This window comes from Echinops telfairi, unplaced genomic scaffold (genome assembly GCF_000313985.2).
Source record: "Echinops telfairi isolate 266 unplaced genomic scaffold, ASM31398v2 ScPeMD7_5;HRSCAF=22, whole genome shotgun sequence".
In the NCBI taxonomy this organism is placed as follows: Eukaryota; Metazoa; Chordata; class Mammalia; order Afrosoricida; family Tenrecidae; genus Echinops; species Echinops telfairi.
This window is the reverse complement of record NW_022103901.1, coordinates 12221611-12228820: the sequence shown is the minus strand read 5'-3', so window position 1 is coordinate 12228820 and position 7210 is coordinate 12221611.

Genomic DNA, 7210 nt, shown 5'->3' with positions numbered 1-7210 from the left:
CCTTGATTGACCTAGAGCTAGAGACTTGATTTAGCCTAAGCTTTCAGGGGAAGCCATCCACTGTCCCTGACAGCAGGGAGTGAGCCCTGCCTATTGTGGGAGAAACCATGCTGTCCGCTTGCTCTGGATGGCCGGAGTCTTCAGAGAGATAACCTGACAGTCATTTACCATTAGTTGCAAGCAGTGTCCTAGGTCTAACATATATTTGGGGGAGTCGAGCTGGGGACCAGTTTTTTTGTATCCCACAGGAGGACATCCATGCAGATGGCAGCCCAGAGTTCATACCAGTTCCTCCATCTCACACGGAGAACTCTACTTTGTGGGAGCCCTGGGCATCTTTGGGAGCTTGTGCTGGAATCAAGGCCTTGGCTGGAGCATCAGCCTTGCTTTGTGCCTTGGCCTTGGGCCTGCAGAGCCTCAGGCCCTTGGTAGTACATACCTGGGCCTGTTTGCCAAGCTTGGGCTGGGCAATGTAGGCTAGTCGGCTGAGCTGCAGCTGACACCCACTTGGATCTTGGCCTCGACCTCCTGAGGCTTCACAAGAGCCCTGATAGCCTCGGCACGAGCCTCCACAGCCTTGGCGTTGTTGGCCAGCATTGTCTTCAGGCCCTCCTTGTGCTTCTTGGTGAAGCGCATGCTCCTTAGGAACTTGGGGTCCACCCCATTAAAGAGATTTGTATCACTGTGATCGGAGCTCCTTGATGCCATTTCTGTGGTTGGTTTGCGTGGTGTGGTTCTTGGACTTGGCCATGTCTACGCCGACACCTGCTACTCCCGACGCTCCAGAGACTGGAGGAGAGAGCAGATTCTTATAAATATGCATACATATAAGCATTCCCTGGGGATCTTGCTGAAATGTAGATTCTGATTCGATATCTGGGTATCTTGTGAAAATGCCAACTACGATTCAGTATATCTAGGGTGGAAAGCAAATGCTCAAGAGGGCCTTGAACCAAAATGAACCCATTCAAAGCGCTAGGATTTGCCAAAGGGCCAACCTTGCTGCCCTTGAATCAGTTCCGACTCATCCTGGTCCTATGAAGACAGAAGAGAACTTGCCCCTGGGAGTTTCCCAGGTGGTAGATCTTTTTATTTTCCTCAGTAAAAGCCATTTATTGTATTCTTCTGGCACGGGCAGGGGGGTGGAGCTTGGGGAACGAGAGTACCACAGCAGGTTAGACACCATTTTCACAACTAGTCTCCGGTTGGATTTTTTCTTTTAAAGAACAGAGTCATTTTAAAAAATCTAAATATGTACACCTTAATAAAACATATACAGAAGATTGAGATCTTGTCCATAGATAGGGGATAACATTTTTCTTTTTTGCTCACAAGCCTGTAGAAGGCGGTCAATCTGATGAGAGCAGAAAGCTCCGTAGCTCCCTGGAGAGCCTGGTGGGTTCACCCGGCTCAGCTTTTAGTTAGCAGCCCAACACCTCACCCATGGCACCACCAGGGCTTCTTGGGTTTGCAGAAGAGAAAGTCGTGGAATGCCTGCTTCATGCCTCCAGGTTGTTAAGCCATCACACCTTTGTCAGGTTTGTAGGAGTCACCTGGCTCCTGAGCTCCTTCCCCCGGAGCTGCCAGGTGCTGTCCATGAATCACAAATAATGAGCCGAGCAGTTGTGGATCTGAAGCTGACACCATTCCCCCAGAGTGTCAGATGGAGGCCAATTTGCGCTAAGCAGCAAAATTCTGCCTTTCTCAGCAAAGCACCCGAAAACTCTCAGCCCCTATTCCAAGGGCTGGCTCCGGTGTTTTGCCCTTTCTTAGGTGTGCGTGGATATTTTTCCTAGCCCCCAGGTGATCTCAGGGCTGGTTTCTGGATTGGAGACCTTGGAGGGTACAAATCGGCCACCTGAAGTGTACTTAAAAGATTTTTTAAAAAAATGTTTCCCCCTTAATCTAAACGTGGTTGGCCATTCGATGGCCAACACTCATGTTCTTCTACCCATCATCCATTCTCAGTTGCTGGGGAGCACACACGGGGGACTCAAACCTAAGTGTTTGCGACATACGAAAAGACTCCCTCCAGGTCACCTCCAACAGGCAATCTGGGGGAAGGAGTCTCATCTCAGTCAGAAACATTTCGGTCTCTACGTAGATATCTGTTGTGGGCTTCAAGGCACAGTGTACCCAATATGCCTCATGTATTAGAGCTGGAATCCTGAACCCCGGGTTTGCAGAAGGTCCTAGATAACAACGAAAGGCCAAGTTCATTTGCAGAGTCGCCACGTGGATTAAGCCTCCCTTGTGGCCTGCTTGCTGACCCTGGGGGCCGTCGATGGCCTGTATGATCCTGCGGACCTCGGGTCCACGTGACTCTGCACCCACCGGCCTTGAATCTCCCAGCTTCCCACTTTGCCTTCCTGCTTCATTGGCTGGCAACTGTGTGAGTCCGGAGGGGCCTCCAGCTAGTCTCTGGCCCGTGCACTTGAGTTGTTCTGGGTTGGGTTGCTTCCTTGATAGACATTTTTTTTCTGATTTTAAGTATCACCGGTTTTGTTTCTCTAGGAAACTCAGCCTAGCACAATGTAGTTGCTTATACTGAAGGGTCGGGATGCGCAGCACTATGGACAGTGGACCTTGACAGTGGACCTTCAGCATTAGGCACGATTGAGAAAGCACTTTTTATAGTCGCTGACCCCCAAAACCTGTCCTGTCTTTGGTCCTGTGACCACGCTGAAACACACTGAAAGCACGTCTGCTTCTATACGCTGAATCATGCCATCTCACATATGTTGTATCTGCTTTGCACGAGTCATCAGAAGAGACCAGTGCCTGGGAAAGGACATCATGCTTGGCAGAGAGTCAGCGGAAAAGAGGAAGACCCTCGACGAGATGGGGTGACAGTGGCTACGACAATGGGTTCAAATGTGACAACTGGGAAGATGGCACAGGAATGAGTGGGTGTGCTTCACTCTGTTGGTCCAACTGAAAGGCAATGCAGATCAACAAGCACAGCAATCCCTGCTGCAGCCTCCCTTTCAGATATAACCCACCCTTGGCTCCCTCAATTGTCTTTAGCCAATTACAAGTTCGTCACTCTTAGGTCCTGTCCCAGCTCTACAAACATGACTTGTTCCTTGTTGTTTGACAGAGCAGCCATTTCCTTTCTGTGAAGTTTAGGTGTCTTCCTGGCTCAGACTCTCACTGCCCCGAAATCAACCTCTGTTACTTCTTTTTGAAACCGCAGCAGAAATTTAGTAGGAGAACTATTTGTCTCTTGAGATGTCCAAAGGGCAGAATTCTTTAGGGGAGTGGGGCTACAGAGATGGAAACACCATCTTTGACCTAGATGGAGGGGACGCCAAGAAATGGTACTTTCCCACTTTGATAGTTTTGCTTAATAAAGGTTTTTTATGGTGTGTTAGACAGGGTTCTCCAGAGAAACAAAACCAGGACACTTAATATAGGTAGGTAGGTAGGTAGGTAGGTAGGTAGATAGATAGATAAATTTATACAGCACAATTAGTCCACACAGCAGTGCAAAGGGCTCAGACAACCAAACAGGAAAAGTGGAGACGGTCCCCGTTGACAGCAGGGTGGAAACAAGGCTCCGTTGTTGGCGTGCTCAGCCAGCCTCCTGTTCTTTGGCTAAACCCGGATGATGGTCTTTCATGCTACAACTTATTTTTATGTATTTTGGATCTTTTTCTAAACACTGTCATATCGCCAAAAGAACTAAAAGAAGTGCTTGGGGTGTGTGAAGTAGGGCAGTCTGAATGCAGAGTTTTGTGGGGCAACAGACTTCAGGGAGGCCAAAGAAGGCTTCAGCTCTTCCTTGCCGCGAGTTTACTCCATTTGCTAAGCGACTGTTAGGGAAAGCCTGCTGGAGTAACTTTGGAGAACCAGGGCACTGCCACCTTTGTTTGCCAGATATCTGAAAGCCCCTGCCTCCCTTTTGGGGGGCAGGGGGCACGGAGACTCAAGAGTGGCCTTGCTGCCACCCGGAGCGTCCCCTCAGCAAGCAGCTCCTTCACAAAAGTCCAATGGGACCATCGGGGAGTTTGCCAGCCTCCTTCTTTGGCCTCTCAGAGCCTCTGAGGGCAATTGTCAAGGGCCAGTGACAGGACCAGGTACCTGCGGTGCAGAGAACCCTGTGCCAGGAGCTGAAAATGACTTGGGGGTGCCTGATAGCTATGGTCCCAGTTTCTCTTCACCCGGGAGAGTGAAGAGCTATGGACCCAGGCCCATTACGGGTCACTGAATGGTTGCTAGGGACCTGGCTGACCTCTTTTCCTGTAATTCCATGACGTTGATGTCAGCCTAGTAACAGCTGACAAGGGTGCCCGGATGGTCTCATCACCAACCTGCCCAGAGAGAACGGGCTGGGGACCCTGAAAACACAAGGGAGCAGAGATGGCTGGTGAAATCTGATGGGCCCTTTGTTCAGGGGAGCCCCACGTGCTGCCGGAGAGCAGGATTGATGAGCTGCAAGCCACCTCTAGGATAGCAAACAAGTGTCGGCCTTTGTGAGGTCTCTTTCAGGGGTGGGGGGAAATTAGAGGGTATTTAAAGCCTACTTGACACAGTGCTTGGGACCACTCTTGATTGGTTCAACGACAACAAAAAAAGATCGGGGCAAAGACCGTCAGCAAGCTTTCTCCAAAGCTGCAGTGTTCATCAGTGCAGGAAGGGTTACATGTCAGGCGAGCTTGGCCTCAGCTGCCTCCCCTCTCTCAGCAGAGAGGGGAGGACCCACTGCTAGTAGATTGCCGGGTTCTCAGATGACTCCACAATGGGGACAGTGCCTCCACGGAGACCACCTGGCTTGAATCAGGCTCAGGGAAGGGTAGTCAATCAAGCTCAGGGAAGAGTAGCTAATCAGGTTCAGGGAAGAGTAGCCAATGGCCCATACTCAGGGCCACCTGGATGGTCAAGACCACACCCTGGCTCTTCTCCCGTTCGGCTGTGGGTGAACGGCATGGGTGAACAATGGAGTCTGTGGGTTCATTTTGTGGCTCAGCCAATGGCATAGGTCATGAGCAAGGTTCTGGGGGGAAAGCCCTGTGGCAACACACCCGAGATTTCCCCCAGCCTCAGGCACGGACCTATTTTTCACATGCCAGTCCATTTACCCCTTCCCCTGCCAGACAGTGAGGAAGCAGAGGCTACAGCCCAAGTGAGAACATCATGTCCAGAAATGATTTGCCAGAAAAGTGGGTACCATCATACCCATGTTGGTTGGAAAATCGCTAGAGACCCAGGCCCAGCAGTCAAGAATAGTGATTTAGCAATTGCTGTACAATACTGCTTCATGTCACCATGCTACCTCCCCACACGACCCGGAATAGACCCCACCGAAAGCAAACTTGCTGCTGTCAGGTTGAGTCCGACTCATAGCAACCCAGTAAGACAGATTAGAACCGGCTCTGAGGGCTTCTGAGACTGAAACTCTCTACGGGAGCAGAAAGCCTCTTTTTTCTCCCACAGAGCAGCTGGTGGTTTTGAACTGCTGACCTGGAAGTTAGCAGCCTCAACGCATAACCATATAAGAGATTGCCAAGCTAAACCTACTAAGTACCTGCCAGTGAAGAACTGGTAGGCAGATCATCAGACCACATTTTCCTGGTGGGATAACCAGAGTGATGCTTGAGGCTTTGAGGTTGACAAATCTGGTCCCACTAGGGCCTCCGTCTGCCTGGCTTGGAGTCCCGATTGATCCGCCACCCATGAGTGGAGTACTACCGCAGGCTCCACAAACCTGTCTAACCAGGGTGTTGCCCAAGCGAAGGAGCATGGGCCTCCCAATGCCTCAGAACATGGCCCCAGGCAGTGGTACCATCTATTGGCGCTTGGCCTGGGTGATCCCAATGAAGGAAGCGGATTGGTTACTTCATCCCACTGGAGATGGAGGACTGAACAGCCTAACGTGGGAATCCAGCATCCTGCTCTCTGGGGCGCTCAGCAGTAGGGATTCACCTGGCTCAGGATGAGAGCAATAGCCTGAGAAATGGAAGAGGGCTCTTTTCCCGGCTCACAACCCTTCTAGCGGACACCTGGCTCATACTGGACACCTGGCTTTACAACCATAGGTATACTCTACTCTGCTTGTCCCCTCCCTGCTAGAGAAGGGTCACAGCTTCTCAGAAGTCCACACCAAGGCAGCTGCCTGGTCTGTGGGCAGCTTGCTCCCCTTCTCAAGTACATGTGAAATACACATGTGAGAGTTGGTCATTGAATAAGAAGACTGAAGGAGAATCGATGTGTTTGAATAATGATGCTGGCGAAGAATACTGGAAGTACCATGGACTGCTAAAAGGACAACACACCTGTCTTGGAAGAAGTACAAGTGAGAATGCTCCCTAGAGGCAAAGATGGTGAGATTTCATCTCACATCCATCGGACCTGTTGTCAGGAGAGGCCAGACCTTGGAGAAGGACATCATGCTTGGTGAAGTGGAGGGACAGTGACAAAGAGGAAGGTCCTTGACATGATGGCTTCAAAAAGACCCTCATCAAGATTCCAAAAGCCAGGGGGGGAATTCTGTCATGGAACAAGTAAGAGATAGTTGCACCCAGAACCAACTCAGGTCGGGTCTGTAGGGAGGTCAACTGGCAAAGTCAAGATTACAGTGATCTCTACCTGACAGCCAGGCTGTTTGACCTGCCTATGGCTAGAGTGGATCTCCCACTGGCTCATTCTGACCACATACTCTGCAAATGGGTTTGGGGCTCTCATTGTCCTCCTTAGCCTGCTACAAACTGGGTGTTCATAATTGTAGCTCTGATAATTTCCCCTTCACCATATTCAAATTTCTTAATTGTCATCTTTGGGTCACACAAGCGGATGTGCTTCTTCCATCTGGACTTGCTGGACTCCTCACTTACAAGGCTGCTTAGGGAATACAAGCCTTTAAGACTCCAGACACTATTCTGATTGATAGCCGGGCACCTTCTACTTTCTTCATCACACTTTGCTGTAGCATCCTTATCTTCAGTGATCCTCTCATGAAGATGAGTATTGATCAGGGCTATGTTATCAGAACTGTTCTTGAATATTGGGGCTAGAATTAAGTAGGAGTCCAGACTCCATCTGTTTGTGCATGGGTTTGCATGTCTCAAGTTTACTTTGGTGATCGTATGACAAAAGCACAGCCCTATAAGGTCAACTGCATCATGTACATATGTAAATATATTTATATATGAGGATGGGAAAATAGATCTATGTGTATATATTTATAGGTTTAGTATTAAGGTAGCAGATG